This window comes from Artibeus jamaicensis, unplaced genomic scaffold (assembly GCF_021234435.1).
Source record: "Artibeus jamaicensis isolate MK-2021 breed Jamaican fruit bat unplaced genomic scaffold, CSHL_Jam_final scaffold_1964, whole genome shotgun sequence".
NCBI lineage: Eukaryota > Metazoa > Chordata > Mammalia > Chiroptera > Phyllostomidae > Artibeus > Artibeus jamaicensis.
The window spans coordinates 62,685,840-62,712,852 of NW_026522030.1; the positions used below are offsets into that span (position 1 = coordinate 62,685,840).

The following is a 27,013-nucleotide window of genomic DNA, read 5'->3' on the forward strand; positions in this document are numbered from 1 at the left end:
ATAACAGAAATTATTACATTATGATTGTCAAAACAGAGAGTAATTCACAAGGTTTGTAGGTAAGAACTTTCTCCCAGGATGGCTTAATAGGTCTGTTACTGATGCCTATGGGCTGGTCATATTTTTCCTATGTTGGATTTTGGAGCTGACATTTTGCTTCATGAATCTGAGGCAATGAACATTCAAAATCTCTTATAGCAACTTTTTTAAAGCAAACTTCATATCCTAGTGTGTATGCTCTATCAGGAATAATATTTATTTTCATGGCTTTAAAAATTATAGAATTTTTTTTGAGAAACAGAACTCCTCCTGGATTTCATGGTACCTGGAATGCATGGGTGCCCCTGCCCCATCCCCAAGTGTGACACCATCAGAACACAGGTCAATAATTACCTCAAATTAACCTTATATTCTAAAGGGACTCTTCATTGTACTTCTAAGAGTTAAAAATTTAGAACCCCAGAAATAAATTCATATATTCTTTCCAGGAAGAAAAATAATAGACTTTCAGAGTTGATCAGTTATAAGTTAAAGAGACATTGGTAATTGGAGATAGTCCAGATAATAATTCATGTGGTGAAAGGTCTGAAAATCAAGTGTGTGAGAGATGGTTTGAGAAATCTTGAGAAGAGGAAAGTTCAGCTGGATTACAGGTTTCAAATATCAGAATCATGAACAAAAAACATATTTATCTGTAAAATGGGACTAAAAAGAAGAAGTTGTTAAGAAGCAGATTGAGACTAAAATTAGGAAGCATTCTAACACCTGAAAATAATCTATGGAAAACAATTTCTGAAAGTAAAGTAAGAAAATAGGAAGATGTTTGATGTAGTAAAGACCATATAACATCAATTGACATTCTGTTTAACAATCAACACTATAAGCATTTCCATTCAAATCATAAATTTAAAATGATGCTTACTATTGATACTATTGTCTGACATTATTCTGTAAATTTTAGAAATTGAAATATGACAATAAAAAATAAGATGTATAACCATTGGAAAAGAGATGAGAAGAAGTCACTATTTGCAGGTGATATAATTTATATTTTTACCCAGAAATCCCAAGCAAATAAACTGAAAAGATATTTAAACTAATGAGAGTTTAGGAAGATGGCCTAATATTTTTAAAATGCAGAAAATCAAGAGCTTGCTTATAAACAAGCTCAATGCTATATCAGCAGCACTGAATTAACATGTATAATGAAAAATGATTCTATTAGTAATGAAATGACAGATATCAATTTCTTGTAATACACCTAAAAATTTGCTGTGCTAAGTGCAAGCTCACATAAGCAGAGTGAGAAGAATCCATCTTATCCCCCCAAGCTCTCATCCCAATGAGAGTTACACTTAGGTTGAGCTGGGTTCTAGAAGTGAGTCCTTGGCCTGGTATTGCCTCACTTGTTTATATGGAGGAGAAGAGGATAGGGGAGCACCAACAGACTGTGCAGTGAGGTGAGCTATATGTGTTCTGGGATAGAGTCTTATTAGAAAAGGCAGCAAACTGAGGCATCCAGAACTCAGCCAAGAGATTTCGAAAATCAGCACTGTCTTCTTTGGCCCAAGATACTGCTGTCCTACTATTGAGACAGCACAGGCCTGCTGACAGCTCAGAGCAAAACCACCAGAAAGAAGGATGAAATGGTCTCTAAGGCCATGCACAGGACAAAATTTTTGTTCTTTCTCACAAGTAAATTGTAAGACTTGAATTATGAAGAATTTTTTCTATGAGCTGTTAAAAGAATATTTTAATAACTATATTCATGCAATTTACTCATTCATTCACTGAATAATATTTTTTAACTTTTTTATTGTTGTTCAAGTACAGTTGTTCCCATTCCCCCTACACCCCCCACCCCAGCCATCCCCATTTCCCACCCTTGATCCTACCCCCTTTGTTTGTGTCCATGTGTCATTTACACATGTTCCTGAAATCCCTTTCCCCATTTGCCCCCATTATCTCCTCCCACCTCCCCTCTGATTGCTATCAGTTTGTTCTTAATTTCACTGTCTCTGGTTATATTTTGTTTGCTTGTTTGTTTTGTTGATTAGGTTCTACTTACAGGTGAGATCATATGGTATTTGTCTTTCACCAACTGGTTTATTTCACTCAGCATAACGCTCTCCAGTTCCATCCATGCTATTGCAAAGGGTAGGGGCTTCTTCTTTCTTTCTGCTGCATAGTATTCCATGATGTAAGTGTACTATAGGTTTTTGATCCATTCATTTACTGATGGGAATTTAGGTTCCTTACATCACTTGGCTATTGTAAATTGTGCTCTATGAACATTGGGGTCCATATGTGTTTTGGGGTTGGTGTTTCAGGATTCTTAGGGTATAATCCTAGTAGTGGAATTGCTAGGTCAAAAGGCAGTTCCATTTTTAGTTTTGAGAGGAAATTCCAAACAGTTTTCCACCGTGGCTGTACCCACCAACAGTGCACTAGGGTTCCCTTTTCTCTACATCTTCTCAAACACTTGTTTGTTGATTTATTTATGACAGCCCTTCTCACTGGTGTGAAGTGGTATCTCATTGTGGTTTTAATTTACATCTGTCTGATTGCTAGTGATGATGAGCATCTTTTCATATGCCTCTGGGCCCTCTGTTCATCTTCCTTGGAAAAGTGTCTGTTCAAGTTCTTTGTCCATTTTTTAATTGGGTTGTTTGGAGTGTACTTATTTGAGTTCTTTATATATTTTGGAGTTCAAACCCTTGTCCAAGGTATCATTACCACAGGAATTTTGAGAAAGAAGAATAAAGCAGGAGGGATCACAATACCTGATATCAAATTATATTACAAGGCCACTATAATCAAAACAGCTGGGTACTGGCATTAGATCACACACATAGACCAATGGAACATATTAGACCAGAAATGAATCTAAGTCTCTTTGGTCAATTAATATTCAACAAAGGGGGCAGAAGCATAAAATAGAATAAAAATAGCCTCTTCAACAAATGGTATTAGGAGAGCTGGACAGCTACAAACAAAAATTTGAAACTCAATCACCAACTTACACCACACACAAAAATAAATTCAAGGTGGATAAAAGAATTAAATATAAATCATGACACCATAAAAGTCCTAGAGGAGAACATAAGCAGGAAAATGTCAGATATTCCACATAGCAATAGTCTCACAGATATGTCCCCTAGAGCAAGGGACAAAAAAAAAAGAAGAAGCAAAGGTATTTAGTCAAAATAAAAAGCTTCTACATGGCTAAAGAAAACAGTATTAAAATGAAAAGAAAACCAATCATATGGGAAAATATATTTGCCAATAAAAAATATTTTTTCAGAATCTGTTCTGCTGGTTAGTGTCACAAGTGCTAGGTTTACAATGGAGACCTCTCATAAAGCTTGCATTCTAGTGGGGAAGATAGTCAATAAACAAGTAATAAAATAAATAAATCTATAATTAAAATTATGGAAATCACTAGAAATCATATTAATGAAGGTCAATGCTAAAGAATAACTGGGTGATGGGTCAGGGAAGTGGATTACATTAGGCAGCTTAGTCAAGAAATGACAGTAAGAAAATGCAACATTAATGGTGGGACTTAAGTATCATCCAACATCCAAGAGAAGAGTATTTTGGGAAGAATAGACAACACGAGCAAAGATTGTGAGGTCAAAAAGAGCTAGAAGTGTTCCCAAGAACAGGGAAAAAAAGGCCAATTTCATTAGAGATCTTAGGCAAAGATAGTGGTACAAAAGTGGAGACATAGGCATTTCAGAGCTCCGGCCAAGATGGAGGCATAGGTAGAAACCCTTTTCTCTCTCGTACAACCAAAAGGAGGATAATAACCAATCTAAAATAAAAAACAACCAAAATTGCTAGAAAATCATGGAAGTTGAGTGCATGGAACTTGGACAACCAAGGAGTTGAAGAAAAAAATTAATCAGAACAACCAGATCCATAAGGTGGACCGCCCAGGCCTACTCAAAACACTGGTGAGGCAGCTGGGGGCCAGGCTGATGACTGCCAAGCTCGGCAGAGCTGCTCAGAATGGACTGACTTAAGGGGAAAACTGAGACTTAGAGCTGACTGTAGCCTAAGACTGGAATTGCCACAGTGATAGTTCCAGTCTGACACAAGAGTCTGTTGGAAAGTGCCCTAAGACAAGCAGACAAGCTGCATTGTTCCCTCTCTGGCCCCTCCCACACAGGTAGTGCATCAAAGAAGGTTGCCCTGCCAGGGTGAATACCTAAGGCCCAGCCCCCTTACGACCTATCAGCTGCACCAAAACAAAGAAACATGGCCCTAATGAAAGAACACAGCAAAACCTCAGAGAGAGAACTAAGTGGTGAGATAGCTAACTTACCTGATGAAGAATTTAAAGCCCTGGTACTCAACATGCTCACAGAACTGTTTGAGCTTGGTTGAAAAATGAAAGAACAAATGAAAGATACTCAAAATGAAGTAAAGCAAAATATTCAGGGAACCAACAGTGACAAGAAGGAGACCAGGATTCAAAGCAATGGTTTGGAACAAAAAGAAAAAAAAAACATCCAACTGGATCAGAATGAAGAAACAAGAATCAAAAAAAATGAAGAGAGGTTGAGGATTCTCTGGGACAATCTGAAATGTTCCAATATCCAAATTATAGGGGTGCCAGAGGAGAAGAACAGCAGCAAGAAATTGAAAACTTATCTGAACAAATAATGAAGGAAAACTTCCCCAATCTGATGAAGAAAATAGACTTCCAGGAAGTCCAGGAAGCCCAGAGTCCCAGAGAAGTTGGACCCAAAGAAGAACACACCAAGGCACAACAGCATTAAGTTGCCCAAGATTAAAGACAAAGGGAAAATCCTAAGAGTATCAAAAGATAAAGAGACAGTTACCTACAAAAGAGTTCTCACAAGACTATCAGCTGATTTCTCAGAAGGAAACTTACAGGCAAGAAGGGGCTGGAAAGAAGTATTTGAAGTCATGAAAGGCAAGGAACTACAACCAAGATTACTATACCCAGCAAAGTTTTTACTTAGAATGGAAGGGCAGATAAACTGCACCCCCCTTTTTTTTTAGCAAGGCTATAATTTTTTTAATGACAGATTTCCCTAAAAGAAACCTGTATAACATTTATCCAAGTACTCCAAGTGAAAACAAAAAAATACATAAAGATTAAAAGTCTATTACTATAACATCACATTGCCAAACACCAACAAGATAAAATTCCAAGAACCTTAAAAAATAACTTTAAGAGATGCAATGTTCAAGTCATTCAAACATGTAGAGTTCACAAACAACAGAAAAACAAGTACAAGAGCAGTTCTGCTTGTGCATGATGGCAACTCTGACTGTACTTCACGTGGGATCATTCAGGTGTCTGAACCCAACTGATATATGAGCAGAATTTGTTTTTTTTCCTTTTTTGCTTAGAGATGTGCACACAGATTAGAGAAGAATCTCCTAGATGCTGATGTTAGCACAGCAGGCTTGGTTCCCCTTTGAAAATGTACAAAGGCTGATTTCGTTGACTCAAGCATTATCAGTTTCTCTGAGGAAAAGTCTTAGGCATGCTGAAGCAGACGAGTTCCTGAATTTGTCATGCTAAGTATTTATAGTCATTTCATAAAGTGAGCTCACTAAGCTGACGGAATAAAAAAAGGTAGTTGTTAATTTCTTGTATACACTTTTACAATGTGAATAACTTAATGGGTAAATGACACTGAAGTTCAAAGCCCCTCAAGCATACACTATCAAGAAAATATTGACTGCATGACGAGGCACACGCCATAGAAAATGCACACTTCACAGGGTTCCTGCATAGCAGGAAAGTCACTATCACTACATAACAAATGGCTCTGCCAACAGTTAGAGCTGCCACTCGAGTGTACAACAGGAGAAGTCCCTTAAAATCTCAAGGAGTACTTACAACAGCACAGATACCTTGGAGAGAATAAATATAGGTAGCTTTTTTTTTTTTGGAAAGATACTTTTCATTGGGAAATTTGAACACTGTGTAAATAAATCAATTTTCAAATAGTATAAAACATAAGGCAATGCCACTCAGACCTGAGGGGGGGAAATCCACAAAAAGTTTCCCTTTTCCTTTTGAAACATTAACAGGTCAGAATTGACATAAGAAAGTATCCCCTTTCCAAGCGTTCAATGAACCTTTGGGTCTTTTCAGCATCACAAAATAAAGTCAAGTTAAAGGAGTTAATCATCACCAAGCCCTTATTATATGAAATGTTAAAGGGACTTGTCTAAGAAAAAGAAGATCAAAAATATGAACAATAAAATGACAATAAACACAACTATCAACAAATGAACCTAAAAGAAAAGAAAAACAATGAAACCAAAAACTAAGCAAACAACCTGAACAGGACCAGAACCAGAAAATGGACATCACACAGAGGGAGTTCGGTGGGGAGGGAAAAGAAGGAATAGGGGGGAAAATGTACAGGGAAGAAGAGCATAATTGGTAGGCATAAAATAGGTGGGGAGAGATAAAAAATGGTATAGGAAACAGAGGACTCAAAGAACTTATATGTACAGTCCATGGACATGATCTAAGGGGGATGGAATGCTGGAGAGTTGGGGGAGCAGGGTGGATGGGGGATAAAGGGGAAAAAATTTGGAAAACTGTAATAGCATAATCAATAAAAATACTTTTAAAATAATGCATTTGAGATTCAAAAAAAAAGTGGAGACATAAATGAGTGTGGCCTTGGAGACCATGTGAAAAACAGTTCAGATTTTATTTAAAGTGCAATGGGAAGTCATTGATGGGTAATAGACAAAGAAGTTTACATTATCAGATTTATAGTTGTAAAAAAATTATATTGACTTCTGCATGCATGATGGACCATTAAGGACAGTATCAGTGGAGTTCAGGAAAGAAATAATCATCACCTAAACTGAAGTGCCAGCAATGGGGATACACAGAGGGTGAATTCAAGTAACATGTTGAAAATAGAACTAAAAGAAATTCTTCAGGATGATCTGTGAAAGGTGAAAAAAAAAAAAGAAATCAAGAAAGACTTCCAGGATTCTGGCTTGAACAATACAGGACTTGCTGAATTGGCTAAGATTAGACAGGGAAGAGTTTAGGGAAAGTGAGCCTGAGTTCAGTTTTGAACATAATATATTTAAGAAAGTGATAAGATGTTTAAGAAGAGCTGTCAATTAGGCAGTCAGCTCCAAGAGCCTGAATTCCAAGGAGAGGTGTAAGTTAAACCACTAAATCGAACTGTCCATACACTGTTTAAGCCAGAAAAAGAATGAAATGACCTAGGCCAGTGGTTCTGATCCAAGTCCCAACATCTGCCACATCTGTGTAGCTCTTGAAGAAATCAACTAATATATGCACTTAAATCCCCATTTTAGTCTCTATCAAAGCAATAATATCTGTGAAATCTCCTGTTTAATATTATAAATATATTCCAGTTTAACAGATATCTAAAATCAACTTTGATTTCATCAGAAGAATATTATAATTCAGAAAGTACTGACAAAGAAGAGAAAATATTGAGAGAGAATATAAGAGAACCTATGACTAAGTAAAAGAAGTTAAATATGTATTTAAAAATTTTTTTAAAAGAAGTTAAATATTTAGAGTTGGGAAAAAGAAGAAAACTGTGCAAAAAGTCTGCAAAAATGGAGCAGCCAGAGGGGAAGCAGGTAAGCCAGAGTGGGGTATAGTGGGTGTTGTAATGTGGCACCCAGCTCCCCTTTCAGGACTGAAGGACTTATTCTTTCCACCAAGGAAACTGCCCAGGGCTGTTGTTTTCTAGACTGGGGCAGTGGATTTAAAGGTTACTTAAACCAAGTAGGAAATGTTAAAGAATGAAATAGGCCAACGCTGAAAATGGAAATCACGTGCCAAGTGTTTGTAAAAGAAAAGGCTACACACAATCCAATTCAATAAGTTGTCCCAGCTTCTAAAGAAACTAGATGTAGAGATTCGTTTTACATAAAATTACTCACTTTTTAAAAGTTAGTAACTAATTCATGAAATATACACATGCATTGATGCACATACCACAATGCAAAGACCCAAAACTCACTTGTGGGCTTTTGCCTAGGGCTAACCCATTCTCTACATACATGAGGGAAGTCCAGGTTGTATGGTTTAGCTTTACATCAGTGATTTTTTAAAAATACATTATATTGATTATGCTATTACAGTTGCCCCATTTTTTTCTTACCTTTATTGCCCTCTGTCCCATACACCCCTTCTCACCATTATTCCCCCACCTTAGTTCATGTCTATTGGTCATACATATAAGTTCTGTGGCTTCCTCATTTCTGATACTGTTCTTAACCTCCCCCTGTCTACTTTGCACCTACCATTTATACTTATTCCCTCTACCTTTCTCCTCATTCTCCCCCACCCCCCACCCTGCTGAGAACCCTCCAAGTGATCTCTATTTCTGGGAATCTGTTCCTGTTCTAGTTTTTGCTTAGTTCTTTTTTTTTGTCTTTTTTTTTTATTGTTTTTAGGTTTGGTTGTTGACAGTTATGAGTTTGTTGTCATTTACTGTTCATAGTCTTGATCTTCTGTTTCTTAGAAAAGTCCCTTTAATATTTCATATAATAAGGGCATGGTGATGATGAACTCCTTTACCTTGATCTTATCTGGGAAGCACTTATCTGCCCTCCCATTCTAAATGATAGCTTTGCCGGATAGAGTAGTCTTGGATGTAGGTTTTTGCCTTTCATGACTTGAAATATTTCTTTCCAGCCCCTCCTTGCCTGCAAGGGTTCTTTTGAAAAATCAGTTTATAGGCTCCTTTGTATACAACTCTCTCCTTTTCTCTTGCTGCTTTTAAGATTCTCTCCTTATCTTTAATCTTGGCTAATGTAATTATGATGTGCCTTAGTGTATGTTTCATTAGGTCCATCTCCTTTGGGACTCTGAGCTTCCTGGACTTCCTGCAAGTCATTTCCTTTGCCAGAGTAGGGAAGTTCTCCTTCCTCATGTTTTCAATTTCTTGTTCTTCCTATGCTCCTTCTGGCACCCCTATGATTCAGATGTTGGAATGTTTAAAGTTGTCCAAGAAATTCCTAAGCCTCTCCTCATTTTTTTAAATTATTTTTTCTTTATTCTGTTCTGGTTGAATGTTTATTTCTTCCTTCTGCTTGAAACCATTGATTTGAGTCCTGGTTTCCTTCCCTTCACTGTTGGTTCCCCACATATTTTCCTTTATTTTACTTTCCATAGCCTTCACTCTTTCCTCTATTTTGCAACCATACTCAACTATTTCTGTGAGTATCCTGATTATCAGTGTTTCGAACTCTGCATCTGATAGATTGGCCATCTCTTCATCACTTAGTTGTATTTTTCCTGGAGTTTTGATGTGTTCTTTCATTTGGACCATATTTCTTTTGTGTCTCAGTGCACCTGCTTGTAGTAAGGGGTGGAGCCTTAGGTATTGACAGGACGGGGCAATGCAAATCACTGCATTGTGGCGCTCTATGTGTGTGGTGGGTCTGAGAGGCAGCAATGCCACTTGTTTGGCTCTAGGCAGGCTTTCAATCACTTCCCCCACTACCCACAAGCAAATTGGGCCCTTCTGGTGCTGCTTCCTGGGTGGGTGGTTTTGTGTACATTCTAGGACCCTGTGGGTCTCTTCAACAAACTCTCCTTTGAGGTTGGGAGTTTCTCCTGCCACATCAATCCCCATAGGCTTTTTCAGTCAGAGGTTTTGAGGCTTTATTTCCCACACTGGAACTGTAGATTCTGTGGTCAGTCTCACTCTCGAGTTGTTCCTCCCGCATGCACAACTTGAGGACTTCTGAGTGAGAGTGACATGGAGTCCACCCCTTCTGTCTTACTACTCCTTTGTGGCAAATCCTTCTAGCCATGATTATAATTAGTTACTCAGTATTGCTCTTATTAGCTCTTAATAACAACTCCTTTGCTGAGTATTTAAAATGGGTCCTAACCAGGTTAGCAAATTTGTGATTGCCATTAACTTACCTACTTGTGATTTTGGAGGTGACCAGACCAACAGAAAAAGATCCACTCACCAGGTGCCAGTGCATAAGAGACACTGGACACCTGGAGTTAAAAAAAAAATGGAGTTAATCCCTTGTCTAGAAGACCTTCTGTTCCAGTGGTGGGGTATTCATTCAAGCAGGTCAACAGAGATATTTTCATCTTCCACCTTACTATTTCCCCAGTTTCTATGTCCCTCCAGTCAGAATATCCCATGGCACCAAGCCTGGTGTTAGTCATATGCTTATAATTTCCAACCCCTGAAACTGGAAATATAGTTGATATAGTATCAGCCTTTTCACTGTGCCCATGAAGGTTTGGATTCCTAAAGAGTACACAAATCTATATTTAAAACAACCTCTTGACAGGTTTCTTAACATCACCCTGTCTATGTAACCAAATGCAGATTTGACTGCCTGCCAGAAAGAACACCAAACTGGTGAGACAGGGACTGGTAAGAAGGAAAGCAGTCTGTTCAAGTGATGAACACTGGAGAAGTGGAAGACTGTTGTCCCAAAATGCATCTTCACAACTCAGTGGAGGCAGGGGGGTTTATCGGGAGGGAGAAGAACAACAGAACAAAGATATCAAGGGGAGTGTTAAAGGGGCATCTGGTGAGATCACTGGGGAGAGGGGTGGGATGCAGAGGTGGCCTGGGAGAGGCCAGACCCCGGAGAAATAAGGGGTCTGGAAATGCTAGGTGCAACTGGATTGAAGCTGCAGCATAGCGTGACAGATTTTCCAACCCCTGCAGAGGCAAGGGAGAGGCTGCTTCCTTGGATAAAGGGTAAACAAATGGGCTCAGTGTCTGACAGAGCCCGATGAAGCTTGCCTCAAGTTTGCACAGGCTGGAGAGGTCCCAGCAACACATGTACCATGGAGGTTGACATGGCAGCATGGAGAAGGGCAAACTTGCCAATGTTGCCCACGATATTGGCTGGAAAGCAGGATACTTCCAGAGCACATAGACTTTTGGAGCCAGAGATTTAAATGGAGGGTGGGCTGAATCTCACCCCTTTCCTTTACCATTGCTTGCTTATCAGAGGCCAGCTCATGCCAGGGCCAGTCTCAGACTATGGTATGCTGTGGCTGCCCACTGCATGGATGGTCCTGACTGTACCCTCTCTTCCACTGAGATCAGTGCACAGACATGAGGGCTGGAATGTGCACTGGTCCCAAGGGCACGAGCAGCCTTGGGCACTGGGCCCCAGAGACGAAGCCCCTACATGACCAGCTGCAGTGATTGGCAATGGTCCCAGGCCCTGGGTGTGGGAAAACAGCTGCCACTCGGTGATGATGACATCGGCTCCACAAACAAGCACTCCAGGGAAGGAGCCTGCAGCCAGGGAGCAGTCCACCTGGTAACCTGCTCCAGAAGAACAGATAAGAATGGAAGGGGATCTCTAACCATGGATTTGGATTTCAGTCTTTTTGGGAACATGGGAATTTCTGTGTTCTGGGGAAGAGACTGGTCTGGAGCCAGGGAGTTTCCCACTTCCCCAAATTGTGTAACATTTAAATAAAGACCTTTTTCCTTCCTCATCAATTTTTGTTTTATGCCTGTATTTGGTGGTAGGCAGCTGAATCCCACTTTAGTTCAGTAATAGGAGGAGGGCTGAAAGTTCTCTGTAAGTCAGCACAGTCCATTCCAATGATTAGATTGAAACTGGTCAAGTGGAGGTCCAGTTTTTATGGGTCAGAATCAGAAAGTCTCCTGGAGCCAGAATGTCCAGTTGCTGGAGTCAATCTCCTTCCCTGAAGCTAGTTCCTGTGATATGCTCAAAAGGCTATTAGTGATTTACGTCAGTAATGACACCCCTGGCCTTTATTTTAAGGCATACATCCTGTTCCCTGATTTAGGGAGAATCATTGTTCTTTATATGTTATTAATCAAGAATGCTATTTTGTTGGTTAGCATTAAGACTTCATATAGTCTGTGTAACAGCGATAGCAGCCTGGTTCTTACCCCTTGCTTCACTCTCCATCCCTAAAGCCCGACTGTTTTTCTACTTACTGAACTACCAGCCTCAGGGCCCGAAGATCACAACGATGGCCCTGACACAAAGCCCTGTTCACAAAGACTGTTGAAAGCCATGGAATGCTCTGGCTCTTTCATAATTGTAATAGATATTGAAATGAAGCACATTGTATTCTCTCCACAGGGAGAGTTTTTTCTATTCTCCTCTTCAGTTCAAAGATTCCTCCTGCTACCCTGATAGCATAATAATTTGCTTTTCTTTCCTATTTATGCATGCTTGTGGACACAAACTCCTCTGTTTTTGTGCTACTTCAATAAAAATTATCGACACAAACCTTACAATGAATGGCTCTGATATAACTGATTGTTCTCCTGTTGAGTAATAATACTCATAAAAATAAATGGAAGGCACAAAAAGAATCAGACAGTGGGCAGAAATTGGAATCGTAGAAGGAAACTGTTTAGCATTTATAACTTCCATAAACTTAACCTTGTATTTGTGTCAGCTACTTTATAGTTTTCCAATTTACTTTTTAATTGAGTCCTTTTTTCAGCCGTGTTTGGAAGATATAACTCTAAGTCGTCTTTCAAACCCATACCACTTTAGTTCGGTTCAATTGATTGTTCCTTATATTTATTATTATTGTGCCCAACATATATCACTTTCCATTTGGCCAACTGCAAAAGCAATTTACCATGCATCAGGTCACTTACACAGCAGATCTGCATTAGTTTATATTTTACTTAGAGTGGTTCTTCCCATGTTTGCTGTTATCCCTACCAGAGCCACCTATCATATTGTTCAAGTTGTAAACACAGAAGGAGTACTCAAGTAAACTGATTTACTTGTTGACTGCATAGTTTAACCACATAACATGTGGCTATTATTAGAGAAGCATAAATGGGAGTTAAGTGAACCAACGTTGGTCCCAGACTCTCCAAAAAATGCTTCAGAAGTGTAAAAATTGTCCTTTCAAGCTTCTTTTTCAGTGTGATATCCTGGGAAACCCTGCAATTGAGAGATCTGATTTTGGCTCTGCTGCCCACACATTCTGTGTGGCCTTAGGCTCTTTTCTCTCACTTTGCTTTCTGTTTATTGCTCTTTCCTGGAATGCCCAGAGAGAGTGCTTCCTAAGAAGTTTCACTGTCATTTTCTGGAAAAGTGAAATCAAGGAAAACTTGGACTGTGGAAATGGAAGTTATTACAATTATTGTTGGTGTTGTTGAAATGACACTATTCCCGGTTCTTCCTGCTAGAAAATACTAAATTCTTTTGAGGTTTTTAAATAAGTGCTATTAAAATTGGTTTTACCAGTGGGATGGTGCCATTTGACCAGTCTCATTGTTTTCAGGGATCTTATTCAATCATTCATTCAGTTTATAATTCTAATGCACTCACTCAGAACATACAACTCTTCAACCAGGTTCTTAATTCTACAAAAATTAAGCAAATATATATATTTAAAAGATATATTACCTGAAGACAACTCTGATTTCTGCTTATACTGGTAAAGTCCTAGTTAGACTTACTCATTCTCCCTATGTGCCCATAAGCACTTTCCACACGATTCTGTGACAGAGATCATCTGATCATATCAGTTGTCTCTACCAGCTCATGGAGGACAATTATTTTTTAATTGTTTTTGTGTCACTGCACAATACGCAATTACCAAGCACCTACAAGGTGACAATCACTATGGAAACTATCAGACATATAGAAATATACAGATGAGTATTTCCCATAACTCCTAATCAAGAGAAACAGACATGCTTATAAGCAAATAAATGCAATAATATATCATGGGTGGCATCATTTAGCATGCATAAAGCTCCAAGTAACAGAAAAACAACTCAAACTGACCAGAAAATTAAAAATTTCCCTGCCCTTTTCATCTTTACTTCCCTTCTCAACTTCCTTTCCATTTCACTGAGCCATTCTTCCAATTGTTGGCCTAAAGAAATTGAATTTACTTATAAAAAATTCTGTATTTATTCTAACATGTTTAAACTTCAGTCACCTTCAAAGTATTCCATCTGATGCAATACAACTATTGAAATGTTTTTTTCCACTGCTCAAAACAACTTTTCAACTTGTCTATTTTTACACCTTTTAGTGTTTCTGCTATTTTTGGTTTCACCTCTTCCATATCAGCAAAATGTTCCCCTTTGAGGTCTTTTTTCATCTTGGGAAACAACAACAAAAAAAGTCACTTGGGGAGAGATCAGGTGAATAGGGATCATGAGGCAAGGGAGTGATGCCATTTTTGGTCGAAAACTGCTGAACACTCAGCACAGTATTGGTAGGTGTTCTCATAAATCATGTATCACAAAATGGGCAAATGCATTGAAGGAGTCTTCAAAAAATTCACTGCAGCTGAACTCAGCCTCTCACAACAACACCAGTTAGTACACTGATGCAGATGGATCCCTAGAACACTTACTTCATAGGATAAGCCTGTACTACAAGGGGCCCACCCTCCATAAAGTAGTTTCAGTTTTTTGTATCCTTCCTCATATGCTGGAACAAGATTCTGGCATCTGAAAAAGCAAGGTGATAAAAGGGTGTGTCATGAAAGGGGCAAGAAGAAGAGATAACTCGAGCTTAGAAATTGAGCAAATAAGTTAGTGGATAAGGAAAATAAATAAATATATCAAGGACAAGGGAGGCAGGTTTCTCAATGTCTGAGAATGTATTTTATAAGAATGGAAAGTGGGAGGCTAGAAAGAATCTTGAAATATTAGACTGTGGTGTTAAGCTGCAGTATAAACTTGAGGGCTTTTTAAAATACATATTCAGATAAATATGGAAATAGTTGTTGACAGGTGTGTGTGTGTGCACCTACGTAGATATAAACACACACACATTTTCTAACTCAATCCTCTGAGAGGGTCTAGATGTAGGCCCACCCTGGTCATGATGATCACATGAATATCTAAATGGTGGTTCCTAAATTCCATCCTTCACTAGAATCTGGCCACAAGGAAACATGAGACAGACCTGAATTAAGGGTCATCCTATAAAATGAAAGACCTATATTCTCTAAACATTTTAAGGGTATGGCAGGAAAGAAAAGACTGAGAACTTGTTCCAAACTGAAGAAAACTGATGAGACATGACAAATGCAAACATGTCCTAGTAAAAGATCCTGGACAAGAAAAGAACAAGAAGAATTAATGGGATGAGATACCAACTGGTATACGATAAAGTTTGATCTTTACTGATATTTAAAGATCCAAAACTAAGTCACTACTAACACAATTGGTTTTAGCATTTGCAAAAATCAAGTTACGAAGCTTACATTTTCCCCAAACATTTTGTTGTTTTCGTATAGATGAACAGCCAATAAAGGTTTTTTAAATGACACATCAAATTTCAGAAATATTGTTCTGTGAACTGTATACTAAAGCCTCACTGCTAATGATGATAAAATGATGTCACATTTATAGTAATACCAAATTACAATGGCTTAGTACCTCCGTTTGTTACACTGCAACTTAAAATGCACACGTGCCCACCACTACTATGTTCTCTGTGTCTCTGTGTTCTATATTTCATCAGGCCCCCAGGCTATGGTCCCTGGACGTGACCTGCTGTGGCTCCAGCACCACCCTAGAGATTTGGAAAGTTATGTTGCTACAAGTCCAAGCCTGAAAGAGAATCCTCCCTGAGACTTAGCCTGAATTGTTGGCAAATTATTGACAGTTTAGGCAAAAAAGAAGGAAAGAGAATTACATCTAGTAATGTATTCTTGGTGCTGAATGTGACATTCTAAGAGCATGTGGGCCCCACACTTAGGTGTTAGCCCACCTAGCTCCCAGTGTGCCTCTGAAAGGTGGCCTCCACCTCATCCCCCCACCCCACTATGTGTTCCATTTGCCCCCACAACCCAAAGTCTAAGTCCATCTTTCCTGAGGCTCAGAGAGAAATGGGACTTTCGTGCCTTCCAGTTGTTGGCCTGACTTCCCAATTTTCTTTTTTGTCCCTGGCACAGCTTCTTCCAGGATTATGGAATTTGCTACACAAGAAGCCCTAATCATAGTCTTAACCTAAGGCTCCAACAGAATAATTGCAAAATAAGATGGCCTGAAATCTCAGTAAATTCCAGGCTATTATATCTGAATAATGTGTAGTACACTGTTATAGGCTGAATTGCATCATCCATATGTTTAAAGATATTCATATGTGGAAGTGCTAATTGCCTAGTACCTCAGAATATGTCTCTATTTGAAGACATGGTTTTTAAAGAGGTAATTAAGTTAAAATGACATCCTGGGGTGTTTCCTAATCCAATATGGCTGGCATCATACAAGAAGAAGAAATTGGGATACAGACACACAGAGAGGGAGATGGTGTGAAGACATAGAGATGAGATAGCCACTTGTAAGCCAAAAAGAAAGACTTGAAACAGATTCTTTCCTCAAAAACCTCAGAAGCAATGAACCCTGCTAATAACTCAATCTCAAACTTACAACCTCCATTAAGGTGAGAAAATACCTTTCCATTGTTTAAGACACACAGTCTGTGGTACTTGTTACAGCAACCCTAGCAAACAAATAGAGATATTAAATCTGAATCATGTCCATCTAAGTCCTGTTTCTTTTTAGTGTTTCATCCATTGGAAGGGAAAAGATAAACCCTTGAGTTTCAGTTTTTACCAATGACTACAAACAGAACAAATAAAATCTTCTAAAAAAAAATAGTTCATGGGCACAAATCATTCTAAATGTGAAATTTATGTGTAGAAAAATCATTTTTCAAACCGTATTCCTTTCTTCCACCAAGAAAATAAAAGCCAGCAAGGTCTCCAAGATAAGCTGCTTCAACCATAAATAGCCACATATATGAGGTTTGTCTGGGAAATGTCCAGCCATTGTGAATATAACAAGAACATTTTGTGCAACATCAAGGTAACCTGGAAGACAAGGGAAGTGGACTGGAATGCGCCTACATAAACAATGACGACTTCACTGTACTAGTCAGTGGGAGTGGTAGATGCCATTGAGTGAGAATGTGTATGCATGGCCATTGAATTCAAAATGACTGAGAAAGTAGAGCAAGAAATCTGCATCAAATTTTGTGATAAGCTTGAACACTCCTGGGCAGAAACTATTCAGATGATTCAGAAGGCTGCAGCTATGAGAAACTTGTGATTGGCAGCTTCATCACAACAACACGCCCACTCATGTATCACATCTCACGCAGAGTTTTATAGTTAACTATCAAATCACTTAGGTGAGTCAGCCCCCCTATAGCTCAGATTTGGTGCCCTGTGACTTCTGGATTTTCTCAAAACTAAAATCACCTTTGAAAGAGAAAGGATTTCAGACCATCAGTGACATTCAGGAAAATACAACAGGGCAGCTGATGGCTATGTGAGGTCCCAAGATGCCTACTCTGATGGGGATTGAGGCATCATTGTCCTATGTACAATGTTTCTTGTACCTTGTATCTTCTTCAATTAATATCTCTATTTTTCATATTACATGGCTGGATCCTTTATGAACAGATCTCACATTTCTAAACAAAATACATCTCAGTGTAAAAAAAAATCTACCTCATAATCAGTACTTTTACAAGTGTGTAAACATGTAAAACATAACGAAAGGATGATATGCCCAGAAAGGACTTCAAGTCCCCATCTCTTAATGAAAATAAAAGCAATTTAAAACTTCAAAACAGCAACTACATTCACATTCTGGCCATCAGGGAAAGGTTGGACTTTATTCAGGGGACCTCCTCTTAGTTCATGATAAAGCATTTGCATCTAAATTATTCAGGAATGAAATAAATGGAACAAATGAAAAAAAAGAGAATTTCTTTTAGTCTCTGCTAAGAGGGTGAAGCTGCATGTCATTGGATCCAGCTTTCCTGAAGACTAGCTATTTCTCCCTACCTGAGGCCGCCCTTATTCCTGTCTTCCCCCTTATCTCAAGTTGCATCACTTCTATTTACTCAATCACTGCCTTCTTTTCCATTTCTCTCCCTAGCTTGCATCATTGCCTTTTTCTTCCCTGCTGCTGTGTGGATGACATACCTTTGTTCTGTGTTGAAATAATCTGTTTCATTGCAATCTAATGACAGAAGAGCCATGAACACCTATAGCAATGGTGTTCAGAGTATGGTAGATGGACCAACGGTGGCAAATGAGGTCATGATAGTCTACAAATATAATTTTTAATTGTAATATATTTTAAAACTTAAGCAAACATAAGAAAATATTAAAATGAGACATCAAATATTTATATACTAACATAAATGAGCAGATGAAAGAAGAATTTTGAGTCTTAAGAAAGCCTTCCAGGTGACCATGAAATTGAACCACATTAGATTTTACAAACCTAAGTGCTTTTTCTAACACACTCAACCACTAAATAGTGCAGGCCTCTTTGCTATGAATTCTCAGAGCACAATGTACCTCTCCTTTACAGCACTTAGGCCGATTATAACTCACTCTTTGTGCAACTATTTGTCAAGTGGCCATCTTTACCACTAGACTATTAGCTCTGAAGGTGGTCCCATGATGGTTTACTACTGTATCCTCAGCTCTTAGCACAATCTCTGGTACATATTAGCATTCCTCAAGTATCTATAGAATAAATGCCTAAAAAAATGGATAAATAAAGCTTTTCTCTGGTTAAATGATATACCCATCACTTCCCTAAGAAGATTTCTGAGCAAAAGAAGGAAACCATAATTTGAGAATTAGTCCCACAAAAAAAAAGAGAATTCAGTGTATATTGCCTAGTGTGGGAAAAAGAACAGAGAGCAATGGGCTCCAAGTTGCAAGACCACAGTATAAGACTTAACTCTGCCAATAAGCAACTGACCGGTTGAATGACTTCTCTTTTTTATCCCTGAGGTTGTTATTTCAGCTCTAGTGACCTTGTTTCTCTGTATGCAGAAAGAATTGATGTTCTATAAGACATGTCCCTATCTTAGGTGCTATGCAGTCAGTTGAACATGGTTCAAAAGTTTCCTTAAGGCTGTGCCTTTATTTTTCTCTTCCTATGTATGCATATTTTCAATGACTATTATTAGAATTAAAGCTTTAATCAAACAACACTCTTATCAATGGAGAATATAGTTTAGTCAATCATATGGCTAAGCAAAGAACATATAAAGTCTTCTGTGTTCTGCTGGTGGGAATATATATGAAGCAGCCACTGTGGAAAACTGTTTGGCCCTTCCTCAAAAAGTTAAGCACAGAATTAATTACCACATGACCCTGCAATTCTACTCTTAGGTGTATAACCAAAAGAACTGAGAACACTATTTAAACCAAAACTTATACATGGATGTTCATAGTAATATTATCCACAATTGCCAAAGGTACATACAATTCAACTGATAAGTGAATAAACAAAATTTGGTTATATCCATACAATGGAATATTATTCACTCATAAAAAGGAATAAAGTACTGATACATGCTACAACATGCATGAACTTCAAAAACATGCTGAGTAAAAATACACATACATACAAGGTCACATATTATATGACTCCACTTACACAAAATATCCAAAATAGCTAAATCTATAGAGACATAGAGTGAATTAGTGTGAAGGACAGAATTGCAAATGACTGTTTTATTGAAAACAGGGTTTTCTCCAGGATGAGGAAATGTTTCAGAATGAGACAGAGGTGACAGTTACACAACATTGTGAATGTACTAAATGCCACTGAATTGTATATTTTAAAATGGCTAATTTTATGTTATCTACATTTTACCTCAAATTTTAAAATCCTATGGACTCCATTTTTAAAAACTTTGCAATAATCTTTCCAAAAATGTCACTTGATATCAAATGGAAGCTTTATAATTCTAAGGAAATCAATGGCAACAATGTTAGGCAGGGATGAACAATCTTTCATCCTTGCCTATAGCCTTTGAGCTTTAAGATGTAGCCCTTGATATCATTACAGTCACCAAAATTCAAAAATATTCAAGTCTGCTAATAATAATGCCTGTTATGTAATCAAAAGCATAACCCTTCTCCAGCTGAGTAATTACAGCCCACTCTCCACCATGAATAACAAATGGTATTGTAATATTTTACAAATGTGACTAATGTTAATGTAAGATTAAAAGCTAAGTTACAATGATCCAAAAACCCATTACTCTCTTCAAAAGCACAATAAATAAATAGTTCAAAACTCCAAATTGGTCCCCTATTGGTCTCCATTTGAAGACAATCAAGAGGTCTGCATGCAGAGCTCTAAAAAAAGTACATGTAGTTTAAAAGCCCCAGACTTAGAAAAGTTATGCTTCTGAGTGTGAACAAATAGTAGCATTCACAGTGATTTTCCTCATTCTGCTTCCCTTTGACAGGGCCACACAATTCTTCTAGGACCAAAGCTGCTGTGACTTCCACGTGCCAACAAGCTACACCCATGTAAGGAGACAGGCGTGCACCAACAAGCTCACTCACCAGCTCACCAAGCCCATCTTCCCATGCCCTTCAAGACCAGCATTAAAGACAAGCTTCACACTTTACAGAACTTGAAGACAAAATCTCCTTTTGAGCTTCTTTTCTAAATGCTTGGTAAAATGGCTCATTTAATCAGCATAAGAATGTCTTTGGAAACAACATTGATATTTTGCTACATGACACATAATGTCACCATGTGGTTCTTCAAGGATCAGTTCATTAAATACCTGTTAAAAATAGCATGGCCCTGACTGGGGTTTGCTCAGTGGGTTGGGCATCATCCTGCACACCAAAAAATTGTCAGTTCAATTCCTGATCAGGGCACAAGCCTGGGTTGCTAGCCAAGTCCCTGGCTGGGGTGTGTGAGAAGCAACTGATTGGTGTTTCTCTCCCTCTCTTTCTTCTCTTCCCCCCTCTCTAAATATAACAAAAATAAAATCTTTTTTAAAAACAAGAATATCACCTATGTTATACTCCATATTTTCCTTCTTCTCTTCCTCCTTTTCTTTTTTCCCCTCTTTCTTTTCCTTATTTTATAATTAAAAAATAATACAGGTTTCTGTCAGAAGAAAACAGAAATGTAGAAAACAGAAAAATCACCCAGAGCCCCACATTCCAAAATTCATCACTATTAACATTTTCACCACTAATTTCTAATCTATATCTAATGATTTCATAGAGTTTTGACATGCATTTTCTATTTTACTGTTTTTCTCTGTAATTGAGCTAATTCTTGGATGATAAAACTGTAGCACTTTCATTATCAGACACTACAGTTTCTGTTAAATGCTCAATAAAATATTTTTGCAACAGTGTAGGCCCTTTAGATTAAAAAAAAAGCTTTATGTTTAATCACCTCTTTGCAAGTTCCAATTTTTATTATACATCACCTCCACAGAGAAACTCCTAATTCTCCAGATCGGGTTAGACCATCACTCATTTGCTCTCACGGCTTCCTTTGCTTTTCCTTCACAAGATCTATCACAACTAACCATGTGCATCATTATCAACTATTTCTCTCAACTAGAACATAGGATCCCAGAAGGAAGTCACTGAGTCGGTCTTATTCTCTGCTATTCTCCAACAATTGAGTTTTATTATGTGAAAGATATTTAGTAAATGGATGAATGGATGGATGGATGGACAGACGGATGGACAGATGGACAGATGAATGAATGAATAAACCAAGGGTTAAATTTTCAGGAATGCAATGCAGGAACATGAATGAGTGAAGAGATAAAAGAATTGTGGCCGTGTATCTGCATGTAAAACAGCTGAATTTCTACTAAATGAATTTATTCATTTTTGATCCTCCTTCTCAGACATCAGGACCCTGAGGCACAGGAACTTGATTTTCCCTTTCACTTGAAACAACTACCAAAAAAAAAAGGGACAAAATATGGTTTTCAGACACTGGGCATCAGGAAATTAGGACAGTGATTCTTGAAAGAGGGAAACAATTAGGTGATCCCTCTGAGTGTGCCCACCTTTTTGTCTGGAGACAGTTTTCAGGCTGCAATACAGGAAGAGATGACCTAGGAGGTACCAATGTTCTCCTAGAGTTTGTTAGTGGGCAATCTCTGGAGTCATCCAGGTGAAATTTGAAATTGGCCCTGATACATAGAGGGCAAGAGGAGAGCAAAGAAGCAGGTCACTCCAGATAGGGAAGTGGTAAGTTTAATAAGCAAGAGCTCTTACACATGAGGCTTGTCTTGGGTGCTGCAAGGTAAGTAGAAACCCTTCCCACCCATGAGAATCTGAGAGTATATATAGAGGTCCTCACAGGGTTTAGTCACATATATCATCCAGATGGTCTCAACAACACATTGGTCTCTTTAGGCTACATCCTTAAGTGGCCCCTTTAATAGCAACAGTGAATAGAATGTACATTCAAGGACAGGGAGAGGGGGAGGAGCCTCCTATTACCCAAGTCCAGGTCTAGGGTCACCTGGCACTCATGTCTTTTTGATGACCTTCTCCAAAAGATTTGAGGGGAAGGAGCTTGTTGTCTGAAAAGGTCACAACGGTTAGTGTTTATGGGGTAGAATATCAGGGAAACCAGAGCTACACAAAGGGAGAACTTCAGAGATCTGCAAAAGGTCCCCCTTAAGTCTCCACCTGAGTCCTTGTGAGTGAAAAAACTTCCTGAGAAAAATCATCTAAATAGATCAGAAAGAACAATTCAGTGTGTTTACAAAGGACAAAAAATCCTTCTCGTATCATGGGTCAGAGTAGAGAATCTTCATAAATTGTGGGTTTTGGGCAGAACATCCAGAAAGATGGTACCTCGGTAATGGTGGAAAACAGCCCTAGTCTACAGACTGCCCTGGTCTCACTATACCCAAAAGGATCAAACCACTTGAAAGTAACTTCACTATGTATTATAACAAAGCTCAATGATATTTATAAAAATACAAAAATATCCAGCCCACAACAAGGTAAAATTCACAATACCTGGCATCCATATAAAGTTACTTTGGCATGTAATAAAACAGGATATATGACCCATCGTGAGAAGACAGAAATGGGTGAGAGGGCATCTGAGAGGGAAACAAAGTGAAATTTAGAGAGCATCTAATACTGTCATTAGAGAGACAATATGGTATACACACTACAACAAACATCCATATTTGCAAAACATCTCTATCATTAACTAGGTAAATCTGACTCAGAACCCTATTTTCATAACCAATGGTTCCTCTTCGGTTTATTTATGCTCATATAAGGACTGCAAGAATTAAGATGTATATACACAGAAAACTGTTTAAATATAAGGGCAACCCTAGACTTTCCACTTTGGATGCCAAGCCATCAGCACCTCTAAGGCCCCTCCTACAAACCCAAGGGTATAAAAACTAACAACCTGCACTACACTAAGAAAGAGACTGGTATTTGAAAGAATTGCTGTGCCTAATTAGTATTTGCCTACAAAGCTTTCAGCCATCTTTCCTGAATTTTAATTTTCTTTCTTTGCTAGCAGTTTTCATAACACGATTTAAGTAGGATAGATTTTTCATCAATTAAGTGACATATCACATTGCCCTAACATGTCATAAATTTCGTGAATTTCTCAATATCTTGTCAGGATGAACCAAATTTAGCAGTATTATCAGACTGTGGCTCTACATATCAAGATTCTTAATGTTTGTGCCAATAACTAAAATTTATAATGTCTTGAATTTAATGGACCCAGTGCCATTGCTTCTTTCAGATTGTTTCAGCAGGGAATAAACTTTTTGAAGCCAATAAAACATTTTCTGTCCTTAAAAATAAACTCCAACTGTCCTCTCTTAAGTTGCTTTTATGGACAAAATATTGCTTCTCATCTCTTGCAACTTGCTATTTAAAAAGGGATTTTCTTTGGATTTTACTCAATGATCAATAAGTAAAGCTCTGAAATGACCTTAACTGTGATAAAAGAATTATTAAAATCCAAGGGTCCAAAGATAATGTATAATGACACAAAGTATTTTTGTCTAAATGAAAAATGCAACACAAAGTTCTAGTGCCTATTAAAGTACTGCTCTTTTGGGGGAGTGGGGGGTGGGGGGTGAGATAGCCCAGAAATTTTGTCAAAGGAAACCATGCCTTTGTCGTTGTGGCTGCTGTCCAGACAGATGACAGTCATTACGATCATAGGCAACACCACCAGAAGAGGAGATACAACATAGTGGAGAAGGGGATCAATGAAGAGAGACTGAAATCAAAGGTCAGATCAGTGAGGGAATGAGTAAACCAATAGCATGAGGAGTTACTGGAAAGGTATCTACATGCACCCGAAATTATAGCATCAGTGGGCAAGAACCAGGGAGCAAATCCAAGTGTGTATCTGCCATGGCTCTGAAAACCTATGCAGCCAGGGAGTCAGTAAAGAAGACAGGGCCCATAGATTCTGCTCTGGTTCTGACAGATACCTTGAGTGAGAGAGGAGTCTTGGGCCATCATTCTAACAACATATAGGTTAAATAATATCTAATTAGGAAAGCCATACAATGTTCAAAGACCACTTAAAAAGTAAGTAAAGGGCAAGTATGGATTTTAGCAGAAACAAGGTGAAAACAAAACAAAAAAATTCCTAGTATTTGTTAAATCACAAAAGGAGCAAAGAAACCAGAACTCACGCATGTGCATGCACATACACTCACTGTGCTAGGGAAGAGAGTCCCCAAGTAGAAGACCAATAAGCCAGCTGTTAAAACTGGCATTTCACATAGGATTTTGTAAAATCTTATGTGGAAATAAAGTAGCTAGAGTCAGAAGAGTTTTTAAATTTATGAAATTTATATGTGCCAGTGTACTTAGATCTCAAGAAACTGTGAAGTTATACGGCATCTTCCTCTAACTTTAAGACACAAATTGAAAAAACAATTCAATGTAGTCAGGAAAGGGATAAAGGTATAGAAGTAGGAAACAAAATATTTGTCATATTGTATTGCCTTTTTATCAGACAGTAAGCTCCAAATAGTAGAGACTGTGTTTGTTTTGCTAACCACTGAAGTGCCTAAAACAGCACCTCGTGTACATCAAGTATTCAATGAGCACTCATTAAAAATAAACAAGGATGTAATGCATTAGAGCTACAGAGGGACATAATAAAAGCCTAGATCCTCAAGGTAGAAGTAACATTGGATAATTGAATTAGTTAGAATTAGTTTGGCTCTGTGTACAAAGAAATTTATAATATGGGTGGCTTAACCAAGACAGAATTTTATTTTTCATTTACATTTTTAAAATAAATGACTGAAGGTAGTCAGTTATTGGAATAGTATAGCTTTCCCACAAAGCAGTCAGAGAACATCCAGCACTCCCGCCTTCTGCCCCTTATGTCTGGTCTTTATCCTCAAGGCCGGAGAGGGCTCTCTAGAGCTCTACCTCTTCCTTCCAGGCAAAAGCAGAAGGATAGAAGGAAGGGAGGAGGCAAGAAAGGCACATCCTTTTTATTGATGCCCACACAATACTTTTCATTACACTGATTAGTCAAAGCTTAGTCACACTTAACAACAAAGGGAGGCTGGGAAATTTAATCTTTTAGCTGGAAGCAATGTTTCAGTTTAAAATCTGTAATCTTTCATTAAGGAAAAAAGGGATCATAGATATTGGGCGGTTTTCACCATAATTTGAGTATTTATTAAAATCTTCTCTAGAAAGTACAGCGAGAAAATAGAAATTATTTTCCATTTTGCTCAGTGTTTTTAGGAAAGACAAGTAAATTTGGCACCGAGCTGGTGGTAGCGACAGGAGCAGACAGCGCCATGTGGCAGGGGACGCAGAGTGGCTGTGGGGTGGGAGAAGGGCACAGCAGCCCCCAGCGCCAGGCAGAGTAGAGCCCTAGCCACCAGAGCGCATAGGCTGAGATGCCCTGCAGAATACAGTCTAAGAGCACCGAATCAAATACTACATGATGAAATTCTTCATAAACCTATGGAAATGCTAAAACTTGCTGTTCCATCAGGGATATATACTCTTCAGAATAATTTACTCTATGTGGCGTTGTGGAATCTAGATGCAGCTACCTATCAGGTCACCTACCAGCTAAAAATTCTTATGATGTCACTATTTCCTGTGTCTATCCTTAGTAAAATATTAGATGTGTACCAGTGGCTCTCCTTGGTCATCCTAATGACAGGAGTTGCTTTTGTACAGTGGCCCTCAGATTCCCAAGAGCTGGATTCGAAGGAACTTTCAGCTGGCTCTCAATTTGTAGGCCTCGTAACGGTTCTCACAACATGTTTCTCAAGTGGCTTCGCTGGGGTTTACTTTGAGAAAATCTTAAAAGAAACCAGCTGGTGTGGATAAGAAACATTCAACTGGGTTTCTTTGGGAGCATGTTTGGATTGATGGGCGTGTACATCTATGATGGAGATTTGGTATCAAAGAATGTTTTTTTTTCCCAGGATATAACCAAGTGACCTGGGTAGTTGTTGCTCTTCAGGCACTCAGAGGTTTTGCAATTGCCGCTGTTATGAAGTATGCGGATAATATTTAAAATGGGTTTGCAACCTCTTTATTCATAACATTATCAACACTGATATCCTATTTCTGACTGCAAGATTTTGTCCCATCCAGTGTAGTTTTTTGGAGCCATCCTTGTCATAGCAGCTACCTTCCTATACGGTTAGGATCCCAAGCCTGCAGGAAATCCCAGGAAGGCATTGTGCAAGGCTGTCTTTCACTGGCTTCGCCACAGGGTATGGGGGTTTCTGCATGAAACTGACTCAGAGGACTCCTGCAGACCCTCAGAGGGTATCATGCTGAGTCTGGTCATAGTGTCCAAATGGTTTGAAAACATAAGTGTTTCAGAGTGGAATATGTGCATCTGTTACAAAATACCTACCGCATCTAGAAATCAAAACTTGAAAGTATTTCCAGGGATTAGAATTATTGGAAGAACCTTGAAATCTAAGGTAAAAAAGATTTTACTGTTTTGATCACTATAGACATGTCCTATGCACGCTTTGCAAGAGCACACAAACAACAAATGTCAGACCAGCTTCTGCAAACCAGATCGATTTCATTTTATTCAATGATTTTTATCTTACTCTTCCTGCACAGATATATCAATCACATAAGGTATTCAAATGTTTAATATTATAATTACTTATAAAGCTGTGGGTAGTTTCTCCTGTGAAGAAATGCAAGTATGACCTG

General features: G+C 38.4%; 1 pseudogene; it reads left to right on the plus strand.

The window, feature by feature from the left end:
* Positions 1–22,658: 22,658 nt before the first annotated feature.
* On the plus strand, positions 22,659–26,793 carry LOC119040434 (UDP-N-acetylglucosamine transporter-like; annotated as a pseudogene).
* Positions 26,794–27,013: the final 220 nt, after the last annotated feature.